The 9,621-nt window shown below is 40.7% G+C and overlaps 1 non-coding gene across 1 annotated transcript; it reads left to right on the forward strand.

Moving 5' to 3' along the window:
* Positions 1–3,721: 3,721 nt before the first annotated feature.
* LOC145580457 (small nucleolar RNA R71) lies at positions 3,722–3,827 on the forward strand. The gene has a single exon (XR_014099494.1). It is a non-coding gene; the product is annotated as a small nucleolar RNA R71 (small nucleolar RNA).
* The last annotated feature ends 5,794 nt before the right edge of the window (positions 3,828–9,621 follow it).

Below are 9,621 nucleotides of genomic sequence, written 5' to 3' on the forward strand. Positions count from 1 at the left end.
CATTTCATAATCAAAGTCTTGGAGAACTAAAACCCATCTCAACGACCTTGGTTTAGCTTCCTTCTTCCCTATCAAATATTTGAGAGCCGAATGGTCGGTGTACACAATTGTCCTAGAACCAATGAGGTAGGTTCTAAACTTCTCAAATGAGTGAATAACCGCTAAGAATTCCTTCTCGGTGGTTGTGTAGTTTCGTTGGGCGTCGTTGAGAGTTTTGGACAAATAATGTATGACATGAAGTTTCCCATCCTTTCGTTGCCCAAGAACCGAACCAATAGCCTCGTCGCTTGCATCACACATTAGCTCAAATGGAAGAGACCAATCCGGGCCTTGGACAATAGGGGCGGTGCAAAGGGCCTCTTTCAACCTACAAAAAGACTCTTGACAAGCATCATCAAATATAAACTCTTTATCTTGTTGCATTAGGGATGTGAGAGGCTTTGCAATCAAAGAAAAGTCTTTTATAAAATGACGATAGAACCCGGCATGGCCAAGGAAAGACCTCACTTCCCTCACGTTGGTGGGGGGAGGAAGCTTCTCAACGACCTCTACCTTGGCTCTATCAACCTCAATGCCGGCATGGGAAATTTTGTGCCCAAGAACAATCCCACTTTCTACCATAAAATGGCATTTTTTCCAATTTAGCACGAGGTTAGCCCTCTCACATCTTTCTAAGCAATGAGATAAATTAGATAGACAATCTTCATAGGTGGCCCCTCCAACGGAGAAGTCATCCATAAAGACCTCTATCTCATCCTCAATCATATCACTAAAAATGGACATCATACAACGTTGGAATGTTGCGGGAGCATTACAAAGCCCAAAAGGCATCCTACGATACGCATAAGTACCGTAGGGAGAAGTGAAAGTCGTCTTCTCTTGATCCTTGGGGTCAATCGGGATTTGAAAAAACCCCGAATAACCATCAAGAAAACAATAGAAGGAATGCTTTGTAAGCCTCTCCAACATTTGATCAATGAACGGTAATGGAAAATGATCTTTGCATGTACTTGTGTTGAGCTGGCGATAGTCAATGCACATGCGCCAACCGGTTACAAGCCTAGTGGGGGCATGTTGATCATGATCATTTTTCACTACCGTCATTCCCCCTTTCTTAGGCACAACATGCACGGGAGATACCCAATCACTATGAGCAATTGGGTATATAATTCCCGCATCAAGAAGCTTAGCCACTTCCTTCCGCACAACCTCTTGCATGGAAGGGTTAAGCTTCCTTTGCCTTTGCCTAACGGGTTTGGCATCTCCCTCTAGATCAATTTTGTGCATGCATAAAGAAGGACTTATACCTTTGATGTTATCAATGGTATAGCCTAAAGCTTTCTTGTGTTTTTTCAAAACATTGATCAAGAGGGAGGTTTGCTCCTCCGTTAGGTTGGAATTAACAATCACAGGGAAAGACTCATTAGAACCAAGAAATACATACCTCAAGCCCAAAGGTAGAGGTTTCAAGTCTACCTTTGGTGCTCCCTTACCATTGGTGCTCTCGTCTCTTTCCTCAACTTGAAAGAGGTCATGGGTATGAAAAGCCTCCTCCTCCATGCTCTCATCCATGCACTTGCTCTTGCTTTCCTCTAGCAAATCCTCATAGAATTGAATGTCGTCCTTGTGAACACCTAGCTTAGAATCATTCAACAATACACTCTCTAGGGGATCGTTAAAAGCATGCAAATGGGAACGAGAGAATTCACTAAGCATGGAATCTTGAACATCTACTCTAAAGCATTCACTACTTGAGGAAGGTTGTTGCATGACACTATTCAAATCAAACTCAATTGAATCATTGTCAATTTTCAAAGATATTTTGCCTTCCTTCACATCAATAATGGCCCTAGAGGTGGCTAAAAACGGCCTACCCAAGATAATAGGAATCCTTTCATCCTCATCCATTTCTAGCACATAAAAGTCCACGGGGAATGTGAACTTCCCTACCCTTAGGGGGATGTCCTCCACTTTCCCCATGGGAAATTTAATGGACCGATCCGCTAGTTGGAGAGTGGTGTTGGTGGGGGAAAGGGTTCCTACACTAAGCTTTTGGTAGACGGAGTAGGGCATGAGGCTCACACTCGCTCCTAAATCACACAAAGCTTTGTCAAACTCAATCCCATTAATAGAACAAGGGATGGAAAAACTACCCGGATCCTTCAACTTAGTGGGAAGTTTGTTGGAAAGGATTGCATTACAATTGGCGGTCAAGCTCACCGTTTCACACTCCCTTCTCCCACTCAATAGATCTTTCAAAAACTTAGAGTAATGGGGCATTTGTTTCATAGCATCTACAAAAGGAAGAGAAACATGCAAGTTCTTGATCACATCCAAAAACTTCCCAAATTGGGCATCAAGCTTAGCTCTCACAAATCTTTGGGGAAAAGGTAGCCTCTCCTCTCTAGGTTGGAGATTTAGGCGCAAGGGGGTGGTCTCTTTTTCCTTTTGCACCTCAACATCCTTCTCCCTCTCAACATTAGAAGGTTCCTTGGTTCTCTCACCCCCCCTCTCCAACTCTACTTCATTTCGAGGTTCTTCCTCAACTAAGGGGTCACTCCCTACTACCTTTCCACTCCTTGTTGTCACGGCATACAAAGGTTTTGGGTTGACTCCTTGACTAAGGATAGAGGAAGAAGAAGAAGAAGAAGAAGAATTGGAAGCAAGTTGGGCAATTTGGGTTTCAAGCATTTTCATATGAGCATTGGTTCGCTTTTTATCCTCCTCATTCCTCTTCTTTTCCTCCTCATTCCTCTTCTTTTCCTCCTCATGCATCTTCATGATGGCATCTAGCTTAGCCATCACGGGATCTTTAGGAGGGGCCTCAATTTGAAGAGGTTGTTGAGGTGGAGGAAGTTGGGATTGATGGAAACCCGGAGGCCTATTGGTTTGGGCATAGTTAGAAACATTTTGGCCCCTATTGCCTCCGGTTCCTTGGTTGGGAACATTGCTTTGTCGATTATTTCCCATGTTACCTTGATCACCAAAATTTTGATTTTGATGGTCTTGGTATCGGGAGTTGGGTTGTTGGTTTTGGTAGCCATACCCTCTTTGGTTAGAGTAGCCTCTTCCATTGAAATTGGAAGGGCCTCCCCCACCATGGTATTGGTTATCATAACCACCACTACTTTGGTTCCAACCACGGTTTCCACCTTGATTCCAATTCCCCATTTGATTGGGGTTTGGCCTCAAGTTCCCTACATTTTCCATTCTAGGAGCAAAATTCATAGCATTGACATCTTCTACATTATCATCATGTTCATAGGGAGGGGGTTGAACTTCACAAGCATACACACAATGGGAGGTATCATGATCATAGGTTTCACATTTTGAGCAAAACATGCATCCTTGAGGCATCCTATTATAAGAAGAGGGGGAAGAAGTGGCCATACCATTGCCTCCCTTGGTTGAAGGGGAGGTATTACCATGAGGGTTGGACCTTTCTTTCATCATTTCATCCATTTGCTTGGCCATCTTGGAGATTTGGGAAGAAAGGTTGTTGATTGCGTTGGCTTGCTCCAATGCATAGACACCTTTGCTAGAAGTGGCCTCCCTTTCTCCTTCGTACCAATCATCATAATGCTTTGCGGCCTCCTCTATGATGCATTCCACTTCATCCTCTCCCTTGTTCATGATTGGACCGCCGGCGGCGGCATCTAGGCTTGTTCTCCCTTGAGGTGAGAGACCTCCATAGAAAGTGTGGATGAGTTGATACTTGGGTATCCCATGATGTGGGCATTGGCGTTGAAGCTCCTTGTACCGGTCCCATGCCGCACTTAGAGTCTCACCACTCTTTTGGCGAAAGCCTTGGATCAACGATCGAGCCTCGGCGGTCTTCCTATGGTTATAAAATTTCCTCAAGAAAGCCGTAGTCACTTGGTCCCAAGTTGTGAGAGAGTTAGGGGGCACCTCCTTCTCTAGCCATTCTAGACCTCTCCCAATTAAAGAAAATGGAAACATCTTGAGGCGGATGTACTCTTGAGTCACCCCGTTGGCTTTGATCGTGTCACAATATTTCTCGAATTCTTTTAAATGCTCATGAGGGCTCTCAAATTTTCCACCCGAGAATTGTTTCCTCTCTATCAAAGCAATCAAATTGGGCTTGATTTCGAAGTTGTTGGCTTGAGTGGTAGGAGTTAGGATCCCACTTTGGGCTCTAAAGGCTTCGGGAGCCCCAAGACGACTCAAAGGTGTATTCTCTCCCATTTTAGGACCTTCTTCACCTCCGGACTTAAAGTTTGAAAAGGGGTTGATTTCCGGACTTGATAGCGAATTAGGGCTATCTAAGTCTTCACTTGAGGGTGAAGATGGTGGAGTATCTTCCAATTCTCTTACTCCTTCTTTCGTTGGGGTGTGAGAATTTCTACTCCTCGCTCTCGCTTCTCTTCGAAGTAAGGACAAAGATCTTTCTAACTCCGGATCAATGGGAACCAAAGACCTTGAGCGAGTTCGTCCTCTGTTCATAAAACAAAGCTAAGGAGAACGTAAGCACTGACAAGTAACAAGAAGTAACAAATACTAACAGACAAGGAATGAGATAGTCTCAAATGAAGTAGTGAAAAATTAATGGAAGCCGTCTCCCCGGCAACGGCGTCAATTTGATAAGGGAATAATCGCGTCGTCAAACGACTACACCTAGATCAAATATAATTTATACACCTAAACAAACCTAATACAAGTATAAGGCAAGTATAGGGGTCGAACCACAAGGAGACATGCATAAACACCACATTCACTACTCAATACTTAAGCTACCTCGGAACGAGAAGTGTGAAAAGCTAAGAAATTAAACTAGAGATTAAGAATGATTAAAACCAATATAACTAAGCACCAAGGGAAGTAGGTAGATGTAGTTGCCAATTGATCATGCAATAACACGAAAGCAAAGCAATGGTAAACTAAGCATGTAAGAATATCGAATTAAAGCTCAATCTAACCGCCTTCCGGGGAAAATCAAATTCTCCTAACATAGCCTCCATGTTTCCACACTAGAACCATATATTAGAACGTGCAATCAAAGAACTATCGATAACAATGGATCTTAACTAAGTCAACTTCCGTTTCTTGTTAGCAAAGATTCACCTTTAATCAACTAACAATGTGCACTTGCAAGAAGATTAAAGAACATCAAACATACAAAGACTTTAATCACCATTAACAAAACCCCAACATCATAAGCATGAATCAATCAACAACTACACCATCCCCACACCCTTGGCTAGGTGACTACTCACAAATCATATTGAAAGCAATACCAATCATCAAATCAATAAGCATCAACATGATCAATAAGCAATGAAGGAAAAATCAAAGTAAGCAAATAAAGCTAAATACAAAAGCAAAGAGAGAGAGTAAGAAATTGCTCATTAATTGAAGATGAAGATTTACAAAGATTCAATCAAGCTCCTTCTTCAATATCCAAGTTCATCAATGGAAAGCCACACTTTCTCTCTATACTAATGAAGTTTCTCTCACTAGATTAGGGCTAAAATGTTTCTAAGTAATGATAGATGATGCACTAAACTCTCTACGACCTCTATATATAGGTCCCCCCAAAAGATACAAAAATACGAAATAATAAAGACTGCAGCTCAGCGGTGCGCGCCCGCGCACATACACTGCGCGCCCGCGCAGAAGTTGGGTGTGCGCCCTCGCAGATCTTGCGCGCCCGCAGATCTGTTGGTACGGAGAATGAAACCCATGGATGCGCGCCTTCTCTCAGCAACACTGCGCGCCCGCGCTTGAGGGGTGTGCGCCCGCACACAAGGCGCACACTTGAGGGGTGTGCTTCTGATGCTGTGCTGTGCGCAGGTTCTCCCACAGCTGCGCGCCCGCACACATCAAAGTCGCGCGCCCGCACACTGAGCGCGCACAAGGCGCACAAATCTTCTGTTTGTGTTCTGCTCAAGAAGCCATCCTGCGCGGGTTCTCCCAGAGCTAAATGCCACTCATCAGATTTATTATCCATTTATCTTATTTTAAAAATTGGATTATTTACATATTTTGGATATTTTAATTAAAGAAAAATAATATTTTACTAATTATTTTAGATGGCCAAAAATTCCCAATATTTAGCTAGGGATTTGGGATTTTCCATGTATGGAAAATCTGATTTTTCTTGGTTATTTGTTGGTGAATAATTGGTAATTAATTATTTATTTATTTAATTATTTATTCTATATTATTTATACAATTATTTTATTCCTTAAAACCGAGCAAAATCTTCCTAAATAATCCTAGAGAAATCCGAAAATCTGAGCTATGGGAAGCTCAAGATTTTCGGCCCTCTCTAATTATTTTAGGGGAATTTATTTTGGTAAATTTGTATTTTTAATTATCTCCCAAACTCTCTTATTTTCCTTAATTCTATTTCTCCATCTTTTTAATATTTGATCATCAAATTCTCTTGCCTTTTATTCTTCTTAATTATTCCACAAGTAATTCTAATTTCCTTATTATTTTTCATGATAAACATACCTTCCATATTTAATTATACACAATCACCTTAATATCAAAACCTTCCTTAATTCTTTTACTCACTTCTCCAAGTAATCCCTTAAACCCTACTTTCCATAATTCTTCCCACATTCTTTTGCTATAATTCTTGCATGAGCTAATCTATAAATACCCCTCCATACCTCCCACATTGTTCACACCAATTCTCCTCTTTTCTTCTCCTCTTTTTACACAAATCATCCCATTTATCTTTGAAGCCAATTTTCGGGCACTTCTGGTCAGTTTTTTTGGGATATTAATGTTTCACAGAAGATTGTTCCTCTCAAAAGATCCTTGAGGTTAGGCTAAAGAATTACCCAATTCAGAGTTATATCGAAGGAGTTACAGCCTCTGCAATTTCTGCCTATTCTTTCCAACGCAAATCCAATTCTTCTCTTTTCCTTGGTTCCTTATCTTTTTTTCTTCTCTTCGCTTATTCAATTATGGGGGATTTATAAAAATTATTATGAGTAGTTTTAATTATATAAAATTAGATTTTTAATGATGTTTATGAAAATTAATTTAAAAGGTTCATGTACATATAGTTGGAGGTTTTTAATTTAATTATTGTGATTATTTGTTAACCTTATATTGATTAAGGTTATATTTATTTGTAGGATGTGTTCGATCAAGATTCCTGAGGTTCCTTTTGTGTGTTTTTGCTATGAAAGGATCAAGGTACGTTAGATGGCTAGATACCTTGAAAGTGATTGGTTTGAATAAGCATGTTTGAATGATTTTATGATGATTGAATTAAATTGAATTAAATTGAATTGAATTATGATTTATGAAATAAAATAATGTTTAAATAAATTGGTTTTGATAAATAAATTGGAGTATTGATTTTATATCATGTTTTAAATAATTAAAATTATTATTCATGTTTAAAAGTTTCGATTTTGAAAGCATGTGGAGTTAAATAAAAAGGAGTTTGAATTATTATTATTAAAAGTTGGAATTGTTGGATTTAAAGAGGATTTATTGAATTATTATTATTAATGCTTTACAAGCATGTTGGTAATCCCACTATGCGGATTTGGTTTATTGATATGGCCTTAGACTTTGTATGACCGGGTCTTTCCTCAAGAATAGCCTTGTAATATAAGGAGACTAGCTTGTGGGGTGTGCATACTTGGGTGAGGAATTGGTTTAAAAGGAATTGGTTTTAAAGGAATTGGATTTTAAAGAGAAATTGGTTTATTAAATTGACTATTGATATTGATTATTGAAATTGATTTTGGAATTTTGAGTTGGAATTATTGGTTAAATCTTTGGAAAGGATGGAATTGATTTCAAAAGCATGTTTGCTAATAAATTGAGTTTAATTATCTTGCACTTATCGTACTTAGCATATTTTTCTAATTTGTATTTCTTATTTTGTTTTGGTTCGCCCTGTTTACCTTAATGGTAAGTAGTGTTGACTAATTTCAGGTGGAGTTAATAATTGAGCATATGGAGTCCCGGGAATGGTTTCACCTGGATTAGGAAATGTTGGTCTTGTGTTTCTTTTTGAGTACTCATGAAAATGGTTACTATTTATAGTCTATTATTAATAAAAGAAGAGTATTGAAGTTTTCTGCTGCAAAGTATTGGTTTTGTTTAGTAAGTTTGAGTAACCTTGCTTAATCACGCGACGGTAATACGCCTAAGTCTATCTCTACGATATAATTATATGTATTATATTAGTATTTCCGTAGAGGGAGATTTGGGGGTGTTACAAAACGTATGGAAAGTAAGTATCTTCTCAGATTTCGAGATCAAGTGTTCTTTGTTTTCGAGAGCAATAAATGATGTAATGATTAAGACGTTCCCCAATAATTGGAGGAATCTCCCTATTTATAGGGTCCTAGAAAGGTGTGCCCTGTCCTAGGGTTTGATGACCTAGGATTTAGGGCAGCGCCGTTTTGCGGCTCCTTGGGATTTGGGCGTTGAAGGCTGCCACTCTCAAGGGCCATATCTGTATGACACGTGTCATCATCTAGGAAGTCCATTTGGACGCCTCTTTTTACGACATGTGTCGCACTCACATTGGGCCACTTGGCGGGGTATAAATACCTAAATCATTTGTCTCTCACAGGGGTGACGTGGCTCGCCACGTGACGCCTGTGACAGGTGTCCGCTTCTCATTGGAGCGACTTTTTAATGTTTACCATGGGAGAATCTAGGGTTTTTACCCTAAGACTTTTCACCCTTTTTATAAATAGGGGTTGACCTCTTCATTAAGTTCACACGTTTACGTGAATCTAGAGAGAAAATCTTGAATCTTTGACTTTTGAGAATTTGTTTTCTTTTGTGATAGCATCCGACACCCGGCCTCTTATCCACCTGTAAGCAGATTTCCAAACCAAGTGGCTCTCGTACCTTCATCTAAGGTAACCGTATGATCTTCTCTTTCCTTATTTTTGTTTTTTCTTTTTCAAAAATGGTTTCCCTAACGCACCCGGCACGGCCTAGGTTAGAGATCAGCCGGTCACCGGGGACGGCTGAATCTAGAACTAGGAGTGCCAAATGCTTATTCAAGGACTCCCCTTTGAGAACTTCTCCTAATCTAACCGTGTCTGTGGCTGTGCAGGACACCATGGCCACAACGAAGCAAACTAGTAGGACGTATAGGACGGATAGTACCTGGTACCATTCGAAAAGCTCGATCGTATACTCAGAATGCTCCATTAGGGCGCCTATTTCCGAAGTCTATGATAATCCGCCTAGTGCCACTAGCACCCCAGGCTCCTCGATTTTGGAGTAGTCTGATAATGAACGACAAGTTCCCGGGTCGAATGATTTGGTACCGGATGAGGAAATGGGGGAGGACACTGCCGACACTAGCTAGCAGGCCCCTAACTTGGACGATAGCTCTGATGATGACTCTGATTCATCATCTTCTGACAGCGCCTCCATTGACTCGGAGGAGGCGCGCTCGAAAATAAACGCTGCTAGAGAGTCCCTGTCAGTGGACAAGGGGGAAGGATGGGCGGAGCCATTTGCTTCACGCCGGCTGGAACGTGCTCCTTATTATTTGCAAGTTCTCAAAGGCAGGCGGGTGAAGATGATGGAGGATTTTGGGAAGTTCATTTCCAACCATGTCATGGGACATGGGTTTCTTCTCTCTATGCCGGACGCTGAGGA

This window comes from Chenopodium album, chromosome 14 (assembly GCF_948465745.1).
Source record: "Chenopodium album chromosome 14, dcCheAlbu1.1, whole genome shotgun sequence".
NCBI classification, from domain to species: domain Eukaryota; kingdom Viridiplantae; phylum Streptophyta; class Magnoliopsida; order Caryophyllales; family Amaranthaceae; genus Chenopodium; species Chenopodium album.